The sequence below is a fragment of the Corylus avellana genome, chromosome 5 (assembly GCF_965113065.1).
Source record: "Corylus avellana chromosome 5, dhCorAvel1.hap1.2, whole genome shotgun sequence".
NCBI lineage: Eukaryota > Viridiplantae > Streptophyta > Magnoliopsida > Fagales > Betulaceae > Corylus > Corylus avellana.
The window spans coordinates 13,116,205-13,129,090 of NC_142494.1; the positions used below are offsets into that span (position 1 = coordinate 13,116,205).

General features: G+C 34.0%; 2 pseudogenes; both read left to right on the forward strand.

Annotated features, from left to right (window-relative positions):
• The window catches only part of LOC148585801 (protein trichome birefringence-like 43), a 70,651-nt pseudogene extending 68,228 nt beyond the window's left edge, over nucleotides 1-2,423 (forward strand).
• A 5,374-nt stretch (nucleotides 2,424-7,797) lies between these two features.
• On the forward strand, nucleotides 7,798-10,223 carry LOC132187917 (uncharacterized; annotated as a pseudogene).
• The last annotated feature ends 2,663 nt before the right edge of the window (nucleotides 10,224-12,886 follow it).

Sequence of the window (12,886 nt, forward strand, 5' to 3'; positions counted from 1 at the left end):
ACTAGAATCTAATTTGAACTTTTTGACAATGTCAACTATATCACTAAATTTGGGATTCATTTAAATCTTTACCATATATCATTAGTTGGTTCATAATAGTCAAAAATCTTGAAAAATAGTTTAAAATCATTGAAATACTTTCTATGTAAGGCTTCAAATTTATCATGCCATAATTTAATAAGACAAACTATTTATCAACGACCTAATTTGGCTAAAAGTATTTTTTTTATGCAGGTTCAATGGTGTAAATTTCTTAAGGAGATGTAAAAACCAGTTCATCAGGTTTGTTGGAGATTCATTAAGTTTGAACCAATGGCAATCATTGATATGCATGCTTCATGCAGCTACACCACACTCTGACTACACGCTTCAAAGGATGGGGCCCCTCCGTACATTCACATTTACGGTGCATTTTCTTCAACCCACTCTTGGACTTCTTGGGACTAGCTTGGCTCACTAATATATATGCTTAAGCTGGTAGATAAAAAAAAAAAAAAAAAAAAAAATGCATGTTTTATATATATTTATATATATCTTATAAATCCCTGAGTCAACACATCAAAACAGAAAACTCTCCAAACTTTTTTTTCTTCGAATTTTTATTCCATATGTCAATCGAAAAGACAAATTAACCCCTACCATTACATTTTCCCCTAAATTTTTAACGTCTATCAGTCCCAAATAAATGCACCGTTTTACCACGTCAGCATATTAATTTTTTTATTAATTTAATTGAAAAATTAAATCTTTAAAAAAAAAAAAAAAATTTGATAGGGTGGCCGGAAAGCCACCTTAACCCCTTGGGGGTGGCACCGTGGCAGCAAGCCACCGCATAGGGGTTGGGGTTGGCTTGCGGCCACCCCCGAAGGGGTTAGGGGCACCCTACCCCATAAGGGTGGCTTGCGGCCACTTTATAAAGGTTAAGGGTGGCTTTCCGGCTACCCCTTCAATTTTTTTTTTTAATTTAAATTTTAAATTAAATTAATATGTTAACATGGCATAACGGTGCGTTTAGTTGGGACTGACGGGAGTTAAACATTTGGTGAAAAATGTACTGGCATGGGTTAATTTGCCTTTTCAATTGACATAGGGAGTAAAAATTTGAGAAAAAAAAAAATCAGGGAGTTTTCTGTTTTGGTGCGTTAACTCATGGATTTATAAGATATTTATCCTATATACGTTCGACATGATTACAAATGAGTTGTTTAACAAATTAAGTTTTATGGGAAAAAAATCCACTTTACCCCCCTGAAGTTTCAGGTTTTTCAATTTGAACCTCAAAGTTTAAAAATTGGCAATGTACCCCCTAATGTTTCAAAAATTTTCAATTTAAACCTTCTGTTACTAATTTCCGTCAAATTGGACGGAAATCTATGAAATTATGTAATTACCCCCAGGCTTGTTTTTTAAAATTTCTGTCTAATTTAACGGAAATTAGTAACGGAAGGTTTAAATTGAAATTTTTTGAAACATTAGGGTGTACATTGCCAATTTTTAAACTTTGGGTTCAAATTGAAAAACTCTGAAAACTTCAGGAAGGTAAAGTGAATTTTCCCCTTAATATTTTGTTGATGCACATATTGTATATTATATGCAGGAATACAATGTTTCTGTGATGCTTACGTGGAATGTATTTTTCATGGACATTGAACACGAGATATGGGCAGATTTCGAAACTCAACAAGCTTGACGACACGAATACATGGGAAGGAATTGACGTGTTGATATTCAACTCATGGCACCATTGGCTTCACACCGGAAATAAACAGCTGTCAAATTTCCATTAATCCCTTCATTTATTTTATTTTTTCTTTCTTTAAACTAAAATCCGCGATGAGTAATTTTGGATTTCATGATGATATATAGGTGGGATTTCAATGACGATGGGAAGTATATATATAAAGACATGAATTGGCTAGTTGCCTATGAAAGAGGGCTCAAGACGTGGGCTCGATGGGTTGATCAAAATTTTGATCCTAAAAAAAGCAAGATCTTCTTCCAAGGAATCTCACCATATCATCTCAAGTAAGTAGGCTTGATCATAATAAAAAGCAATTGAGGTATTTATATATGTTAACAATATATTTGATTTGGACATGTCAATCGATCTCCAAATTTTATTAAGTGCAAGTGATTGGGGGAAGCATAATGGAAAGAATTGCAGTGAAGAAAGAAATCCAATATTTGGAAATCCATATCCAAGACACCAACATCCAGCAGAAATAGCATTAGAGAAGGTGTTGCGTAGCATGTCAAAGCTAGTGCATTTGCGCAATGTAACACGACTCTCCCAGCAAAGAAAAGATGCGCATCCATCCGTCTACGGCGTTGGAGGCCACTATGGGATGGATTGTAGCCATTGGTGCGTTGCTGGAGTCCCTAATGCATGGAATCTACTTCTTTATGCACAACTCATTAATTAATTACTTGGCTTAAATATACCATATTTTATTTCCTAACTAAATGCTACTATATATGTGTTACAATTAAATTTGTTACTTTTTCCATCAATAAAATTTTCTCATATATTCAATATTGCCAAGAGAATTTGCTTAGAATATACTTTCTTTTTTTTTTTTTAGGTTTTCTTTGTTAAATAATTCATCATATATATGTAATTCAAGATAAGAATTCATGAGATTAATTACCTCATCATGGTGCATTGTGATATCAAAATGAATCAATATTAATAAAATGGTCAGGCTATTATTCATGTAAAATAAATTGGTTAATTGAATGAAGAATGTTACAAGTTTCATAGGTTAATGAGGAGTAATTAGTTTAGTAATTATTATTTTCGTAAAAAAGACTATCTTAATTTATAATTGATAGCATTATTGGGCTTATTTGTCTAATGCAGGAAAGGGGTCAAAGCCATGTGTACGATGAAGATGGAAAGCCGAAAAGGTAGATATAGGATATTGGACTAGTCATTTGTGAGTTAATAGAAAAATACAATGCACAATTCAATTGTTAATTTTTATTCAAAAAGTTAATTAGTCATTAACCATATACTGAACTACTATTTGAGCCCATTAAACTCACTAAATTTCTTTCAAATTATATATTTGAACCATTAAAACATACCAATCATGAGAGTAATTGATTCATTAACTAGCTTCATCGGTTGGAGACCATGTCTCATGAATTGGAGGTTACTAGAACGAATCTCTCTCCTCCCTTTTCCTCCCTTTGTGTGAACATATAAGAAAAAAAAATTGATTACGAATCTCTCTCCTCCCTTTTCCTCCCTTTGTGTGAACATATAAGAAAAAAAAATTGATTCATTAACTTTGGATGACGAGTGGGCCTATTAATAGACCCATAAGCATCCACTCTTAATACATCACAAAAAATAAATTTAAAAACTCTTTGAATTCACAAACACTTAAAAAAAAAATGGGCCTTTTACATTACATTCTAAATGACACATTACACTTTTTAAAGATTGATTAAGTTGGACGAATTTCATGTACGAATATATAGAACTACAAGCAAATCAAAAAGAGCTGGTTTGAAGTTGTAGTGGTGCATGCTATATATTGTTTTCCCTAGGTGATAATCTGTAGCCATCATGGACTAGATGCATTTTGTTGAAATCTTATAAGGAAAAAACTAAAAAAGAAAAAGTAAGAATATGATTGTGCATGTGTTGTCTAAACGACACCACCAACTTATATATGCATGTGTCGCCATATAATTTAAATTAAATTCTCATGGGACATGCAAAGACGCACAAGTGTTACCATGTAGCTATAAGAAATTTATTAATATATTTGAGTGAAAAAATATTTACATTGAATTGTTGATTGCACAATGAAGATAGTAGGTGGTTGGAAGATAATAAATGTTGGATATAGTTTTTGTAGAAGCTAGATTCTGATAGGCAACAAAAGGAAATAAATCAACATTATTACATCCAAATTTGCATGCAACAATAAATACATACATTGAATATCTAAAAGTTATCCCTATATATTAAATAGAACTGGGTAAATTTTAATTTAACACTGCTAGCGCTTGTCCATTGTTCAATCACAATGAAGGTTGATTCAATGATTACGAAGATGTTCTTTGTCATGATCTTCTCAGTGCTCTTTATGAGATCAAACGCTCGACTGGTTACTGAGCTTCTAGCTGCAGGACTCAATCCCATTCATGATCGATTTGTTGTCAACCATGAAGTACCAAGCGGACCAGATCTAGATCCCAAACATCATCCATTTGTAAGAATCAACCGTGAAGTACCAGGCGGACCAGATTCCAAACATCATCTAGTACCAGGTGGACCAGATCTAGATCCCAAACATCATCCATTTGTAAGAATCAACCGTGAAGTACCAGGCGGACCAGATTCTAAACATCATCTAGTACCAGGTGGACCAGATCTAGATCCCAGAGATCATCCCTTTGTAAGAATTAACCGTGAAGTACCAGGCGGACCAGATTCCAGCCATCATCCAATTGTAAGAATCAACCGTGAAGTACTAGGCGGACTAGATCCCAAACATCATCCAGGACCATGAGGACCACTTATACGTAATTCACTAGCAAATAATCAATAAGGAAGTACCTAATGGACCAAATCTCATACATAATCTATTACTACTATAGGTTTGGTTCGAGTTATGTTCATGCAAAATAATAATAATAATAATAATAATAATAATAATAATAACTCAACGTGATCTATTAATAAGAATTTTGCATATACCCAAAACTTTAATGTGAAAGGTTGTTCTTATTGGAGAAATGTTATTCTCTCAATTGTCTTCTCTTCTCATTTTATATTTATTGCTCTACTTTTTGTCCCTTTTTTATCAATTTCTCTTAGCCTGTGTTAAGTTTTAGAAATTTGACTTATTCGTTGTGTTAAAAGTAAATGTATGTTTTCTTAGTGTCTTTGTAGTGTTTTGAAACTATCTGGTTGTGTGGTGTTTCTTCTAGAAGATTTCATCATGGTACTGTCATGATGAAGTGTTGACGGATTTGGCTAAAGAGTTGATTTTTCTTCATGAAGATGTCAGGTTTCCGTCATGACGAAATGTATTTTCCCTATCCACCAACTTTCTATAAGGTTTCATCATGATGACGTTAGCATCTCATCATGACGAAAGTGTTCTATGAAGCTCTCAAACTTTCTGTAAGGTTTCATAATGATTATGTCATCATCCCGTCATGAAGAAAATTGGTTCTTATAGTCCCTTGAACCTATTGTGAGATTTCATTATCACAACATCATCAAGACATCATGACAAAAATTCTTTTGTCAGAAAGTTAGCGATGAAACCCTAGCGTTTCGTCAACTCTACAGTCGTCACAACAAAATCTCATATTTGAATTTCGTCATCATCTCGTCATGATGGAATCTCACGAATCTGCACTGTTCTGAAGGGTTCCTTGCATGTTGTGGATTAGTATAAAGAAATTTATGCTCATTTGGTGAGTTTAAGCAATCTGATTAAGTTCCAACCTAGATTTTATTCTATATGTGTTCTTGCTTCACTGTGCTTTTGTTGCTTGGTTGTTTGCTTGCTTCCGCTATTCTTGAGGGAAGACATTTTAAGTTGAGTGCTTACCTTCTCTTGATGTATCAAGTTTTGTGGTAACTAGATCTATTATTTATTTATCTATTGAAGAGCTTATCAGAGGAGTTGGTGAAGAAAGGTACCATGAGAAGATTGTCAAGCTGGAGGCAAGTTGATGGCTTGTTGTCTTACAAAGTCTATAATTTACATCGGGTTGTAAATTTTGTGTTTATAATCTGAATCTCTCTCATAGTGATTTCCTAGGTTTGGAGGCCCCAAAGTGGTTTTTCCATTAATGTATTCTATGGGCTTTTCACTTCTTAACCAAATTCCTTGTCTTACGATTATAATGTGCATGTCTTATATTATGTTCCTTTAGTTTACATTATTGTTGATATTATTGTGTTTGGGGATATTACACAATCCACTTTTCTATCGGCTTGTTATTCATCTGATCCACTTTCCATTTCACCTTTAATTAAGATAAAACCCCTGGACTACAATATATTAAAGCCCATGTCCTCAAAGCTCTCTAAAATTGACACAAGCACATTGTTCCCTCTCTCATAGTTCGCTTTTATTTGATAGTCATTCCAAATCCTCTATGCCTTGGCTTCCCTATTGGTGAATCCATCATTAAAGGATAAAATTAACACATGAAATGATGGATTATGTCTTAAACATTTACGAGAAATGACTATTCCATTAGGAAAAATAAATAATTATTACTGGGAATGAAAGAAAGTGAAATAAAATAGCTAATCATATTTCTTAGTTTGGTGACAGCACATTTTCTTTCATTGGAATTGTATCAAAAATTACTAAAATACCCAATATATATAGGGGGGGGGGGGGGCACCCTTCTTCCGTCATTGTATATATATCCCACCACAAAAAAAAAAAAAAAAAAAATTATAAGGGAAAAAAAAAAAATAATAATAATATAGGCTTGGGCCCCTTGCCAAAAAAATTTCTAGCCCTTCCTCAAAAATTTTTTTGGCCCTTCATCCCAATTCCGAAAAACAATTTGGGCCTTACGACCCTTACCTATTCCATATCCAAAAAAATATATATATATTGGCCTTAGCCATTTCAAGCCCTTCATCCCAATTTCAATCTACCCTAATCTGCTACCCTAATTTCACTGTGCCAGCCGAATAGAAGAAGACAAGAAAAACAAAATCAAAATTTACCTAACCTGCAAAGTCCATAGTCTGAAGGAACGATTCCTAGTTTCCCACCTAGCATCAGCAGTAGCCTCCTTCAAAGAAGTAGTAGATTCGGAGGTAAGTTCTTGAAATTTGAAACCCTAACTTCAATTCATAATCAATTAACGTACCATGGTTGCTTACTTGCTTTTATACTTCTCTTCAATTAGGCTGGCCATAGCTGTCGCCAAAGCTATGGTCAGCCTCCATGCTGTCCTCCTCTGCAAAGCCTTGGGTTTTCAATTTATTTGGCTTGAGGGAGATGCTAAATTGGTGTGCCATGCTCTTAACTCCGGGATTTCCATTAACAATGGTTTTGCGCTGATTATTGTGATTTGTGGATATCAGAGTGGAGCTTCTTTCCTATTCCCATTGGTAGTGCTCTCATGTCGGCAGAGCAGCAAACACGGCTGCTCACCTTCTTGCTAAGGAAGCTCTGTACTCTAACTCTGACAGATCTTGGGAGGACGTGACTCCCGATTGTATTGCTGTGGTGGTGAATACAGAGTTGAATGCTCTACTTTGATTGTACCCACAGAGCTCCTTTGCTCTGTTTTGACTCCTTTTTCAATGAAGGTGGATTTTTTTTTTTCTAAAAAAAGAAATTAGATTTACGTCCTTCATTAACATTAACCTATCAAGCTTTCTAGAAAGAGAGAAAAAATACCCTTTTGTTTAGTTGTTTTGAAATGGTTCAAATTAGACAAATCACAAATAGAAATACTAGAAACAAATTGAAAGGTTACATAATAGAACCAAACGTGCAAGTTTGAACAGTGCAAGGTAAATAGAGAAGACTACAACTTTGTAGATTGTGTAGGCTAAAGTATTGTGTATTTTTTTTCTTCAATGTTTGACTGTTTGTGTCAATGCATTGGGTGAACAGTAAAGTATTGTGTCAATCCATGTTTTTGTCTCATTTGTTGATTAATTACATTTGTTGTGACTTGTAAGCATGTGGTCGTAAGAATCAAACAAATATTCTCTTCTCTTGCCTCAACAAGTGGGCATTTATTAGTATTATTGTTTATTGATGATGATGAAAATTTTATTTGTAGGTGATGGAAAAATCAAATACAATACTTGATTTTTTCAAAAAACAAAATACACAAAGCTCAGATGCCGACGTTAGTGATGCATCATTGCCAACTTCTGATATCCCAGTGCCTGAAAATTCTCCTAACAAATCTCGAAGAATTGACATCAATGAATTTGATATTAGTTCATTGGAATTTGATCCTGGATTGCGTCGTCAGATATGGGATTATGATCCTAATCAACAGGACGAAATTCGACGAGCTTACATTAGAAATGGTCTGTACCGACCTAATGTCTCAAAGTACCCAAAATTTGGACAAAAAGATCACTTTCGTAGCTTTCAACCTTCGTGGTACCAGCTATTTCCTACATTGAATATTCACGTGATAAAGATGCTACATTTTGTTTGCCATGCTTTTTCTTTAGTAAGCCATCTGGGCATCCTACGCAACGTGTATTCACTATAGATGGATTTAGGAATTGGAAGAAAGTTAGAGATGGAAAACAATGTGCTTTCTCAATCTTATAGGAAAAGATCCTAATTCATTTCACAGAATTGCTGAGAAGTCATACGACGACTTGAAGAACCAGTCTCAACACATACAAAATGTGTTTGAAAAGTTCACTTCTGAACAAATTGCAAACAATCAACTACAGTTGAAAGCCTCTATTGATGTTGTTCGAGTGCTTGCATTTCAAGGTGTTGCTTTTAGAGGTCGGGATGAAAGTGTGGGTTCAAAGAATCATGGAAATTTCCTTGAAATATCATATTTGACAGTTTCATATAATGAGATTGCTGCAGTAATAGCTAAAGCTCCAAAAAATGCCTTTTACACATCACCAAAAATATAAAAAGAAATTTTACATGTTTTTTCAACTAAAGTGAAAAAGGAAATTCGTGATGAAATTGGTAATGCAAAATTTTGCTTAATTGTTGATGAAGCTTGTGATGAGTCAATGAAGGAGCAAATGGCTATAGTTTTAAGATTTGTTGACAAAAATGGTTTTGTGCGAGAACGATTTTTTGGGCTTGTTCAAGTCTCTAATACTGTGGCATTAACCCTAAAAAAGGTATATATTTTGTATTGTCTAAACATGGGCTAGACATTCAAAATATTCGAGGGCAGAGATACGATGGTGCAAGTAACATGCGAGGTGGGTGGAATGGGTTGCAAGCTTTGGTTTCAAATGATTGTCCATATGCCTACTATATTCATTGTTTTGCACATCGATTGCAATTGGCATTAGTGGCGTCATCAAAAGAAGTTATTCGTGTTCATTAATTTTTTACCAATTTGAATTCTATTATCAATATTGTTTGTTCCTCATGCAATCGATTTGAAGAACTGCGGGTTGGCCAAGCTGCTAAAAATGCTTACATGATTAAAATTGATAAGATTGAGACTAGAAGGAGACTTAATCAAATTCGTACTTTACAATGGGCTAGAGATACTCGTTGGAGTTCTCACTTGAGATCAGTTTCTAACTTGATCAAAATTTTTAGTCTAGTTTGTGAAGTTATTGTTAAACTCATTGATATGGGAACTACTTCTTCCCAACGAGCAGAAGCGGATTCAATTCATTAGGTAATGACTTCATTTGAATTTGTATTCATCTTACATCTCATGGAAGAAACTATGCAGATTTCTGATCATCTATGTATGGCTTTGCAATCCAAATCTCAAGATATTTTAAGTGTCATGCATCTTGTTTCATCCACTAAAGCGTGCATTCAACAATATAGAGATGATAAATGGGATATTTTGCTTGCCAATGTGAAGTTGTTTTGTAATAAATGCAACATAGATGTTCCAGATATGAATGCTTGTTATGTGGAGAGAAAAGGTCGAGCTCGCCATCAACAAGTCGACAATACAATTTAGCATTATTATCGACTGGATTTTTTTGTGCCGTAATAGATTCTCAATTGAAAGAATTAAATCGCCGGTTTAGTGAGGCTGCAGTGGAGTTGCTTATTCTCGGCTCAGCTCCTGATCCTCGAGTTGCTCGTGAATCTTTTAGAATTGATAATATATGGCAGTTGGTAAACAAGTTTTATCCGCAAGACTTTACTAATCATGAAAAAGAACGTTTGGAAATAGAACTTCACCATTATGAGCACAATGTAGTTCAACATGCAAGTTTCCAAGGATTGTCAAATATTTCTGAATTATGCCAATGGTTGGTTAAAACCGAAAAATCAACTATCTACCAACTTGTTTTCCAAGTTGTTGTACTTTTGCTTACTCTTCCTGTTTCTACCGCAACTACAGAACGAGCATTTTCGGCTATGAATATTGTCAAAACTAGGCTTCGCAACAAAATTGAAGATGAGTTTCTAACAGATTCTCTGATGTTGTACATCGAAAGAGAAATTGTTGCGACATTTAGTACAGATTCAATCATCGATAATTTTCGGGATATGAAAAAACGAAAGGTTCCATTTTGATAGATGTTTGAGCTGGAATTTGAAATGTATTATGAAACAATTATTTATGTATTTTGTTTTTGGTTAAAACTGAATTGAGGTCAATTTTGTTCTTACATATTAATTTGATCTTCAATCCTAATGTATTCCATTCATGCTTTCACCATTACTTAATTATTTTAATATATTTTTCATTTTATTTCAATTAAAAAAAAAATTCATTTTATGCCTTAGCCCGGCCCCAGGCCATTGGACTTCCTGGTTCTGTCCCTGTATATATATATAATAAAGTAATAATTATATTTTTTTAAAAACAAAGAAGGGAAAAATTGCTTTGAACATGGTTTTATCTATTTATTTTTTGTGATCTTCTTTGGGTTAATTAGTAGAGCCTTTGTGAATGGAAGTGAGCGACGATGTTCGTCTACATTAAAAGCAATATGTTTTACTGTAAATTTGGGTTCTTCTAATTCAAGTTTTAGACTAAAAATTAAAATGGTTTTTGTTTGATGTTCTTTATGTGATTGGGCTAATTAGCAGAGCATTTGCGAATGGACCGAGTGACAATAGTGTTCTACGTTAGAAAACAATACATTTTAGTAGGGGTGTTCAAACGGGGCGGTTATAACCACCCCGCTAACCGCTAACTACTTATATCCGCTAACTGCTAACTACTTATAACCGCTAACCGCCAACCACTAACCGCTTTTGGTAGGTAGTTATAAAAAACAGCTAACCGTTCAAGATGGTTGCGGTTAACGATTTTAGAAATAGGGAAAAGTGGTTAATAACCACTAACCCACCTACCCTTATATATAATACTATAAATATATATTATATAAAAAATATAACATCAAAACGAAAACGGCGTCGTTTTAAAGGGAAAAAAAAAAAAAAAAAAAAACAACAACAACAACAACAAAACAAAGTATAAAATGCAAGTGTTAGGTTTCATCATATTCCTCCTTCCTTCCCTTTGCCTCTGATGCTGTCCCTCTCTGAGCTGAGCTTTCTCACCCATCCCTCTCCTCTGGACCCTCTCTCTCGTCGCCTCCTTCTATCTATCTCTCTCTATCTCACAGTCTCTCGTCCCCCCCTCTCTCTCTCTCTCTCTCTCTCTTTATACTCTGGTTTTTCTGGAAATGTTGCAAATTCCCTAGATGGCTAGTCTCTTGAAACTTTGAAAGGATTCTGGTTGACCACATGCAAACCACATCAAGCACCTGCATTTCCTCCTCAAATATGTTCCCTATTAGAGCACTAGCAGCAGCTTCCCTTTGATTTTCCCTGAGTTTAAGGAATAAAACTACTTTTTGCTTTCCTATGAAAATATATTTCACAATAGATTCCCTTACATTTCCCTATACCATTAAAATATTATTTCTTTACAAAATACAAGTTCTCTACCTACCCTCACTTTTTTCACAAAATCCCAACACAATCCCCAATTAAAGACAAAAAGATGAAAGAGGAGAGAGGAAAGAGAAATATTTATATTAAAATAATGTATAGGGAACCACTTTTGGTTCCCTACACATTGGGAAACACTATAACAACCCTTGATGGATGGTTAAATGTAGAGAATCTGATGTGAGTAGGTTTTTGTGTTTTTTTGAAACTTTTCCTAAACATAGGGAAGAGAACGGCATATAAGGCATCTATTGCTAGTGCTCTAAGGAGAGGGTCAAAGATTTGGTCTTGCTTGCCCTCACTCCTCATTTGGTTCACCCAAACAACCAACTCTATTGACATCTTGAGTTTGAATACAAATATGCAACATCTGCTTTGAACTCGTCGCTGAGGAGGATATTGCTGGACTTGGAATGTTGGTGTTTTTTTGGATTTGGAATTTGTATTTGAATTTCCTAATCCCTTTTCTGTATTCCTTTCAATATTAGATTAGAAAAAAAAAAAAAAAATACCTTGCTTGATTATTAGATTTTCAAAGTATGTTGTTTTGGGCCAGACCTTATTCCAAAACATTGTTTGGCCCAAAAACAAAATTCTTTGTATACTTTTTGTGAATATTTTGACCAAAAAGTATAAAATAAGTCCAAAAAATAGGCTCAATAAAAGCCTAAAACACCTCAAAAAGTTCAAAAGCTCATATATAAAAAGCGGTTATAAAACCGCCGGTTATTTGTTTAAATAACCGCTAACTGCCTAGGTAGTTGCGGTTAGCGATTATAGCCAATAACCGCCGTTTATAATCACTTGAACACTCCTACTAATAGGTGGCTACCAATTGAGCCAAGCACAGGGTTTCATTTTGCATTTATCCATATTTTTTATACTGCATAAGCAATTTGTAACTTAAGCCAACTACATTGACTAATTTTTTATTTATTAAAAAAAAATGTATTTATTCGCCCCTTGGGTTTTTTTTTTCTTTTTTTTTTTTTAAAAAAAATAGTTTAGTTTATTTTATTATTTTATTTATTTATTTATTAAAAGAATAGGGGTATTATAGGAATATAAAATAAGATGTCACATTTTTTACACACTTTGGTAGTTTGATGGTTACTTTAGTACCTTTTAAACATTGTGAGGCTCTATCGCAAACGGCTGTTAGTTTGGGGGCCTTTTTTTTATATTTTTTTCCCTAAAATTATTTAATTAGAGAATATAAACAATACAACCACAAGATAAAACACACATCCACAATACAAAACACATTGAACAAA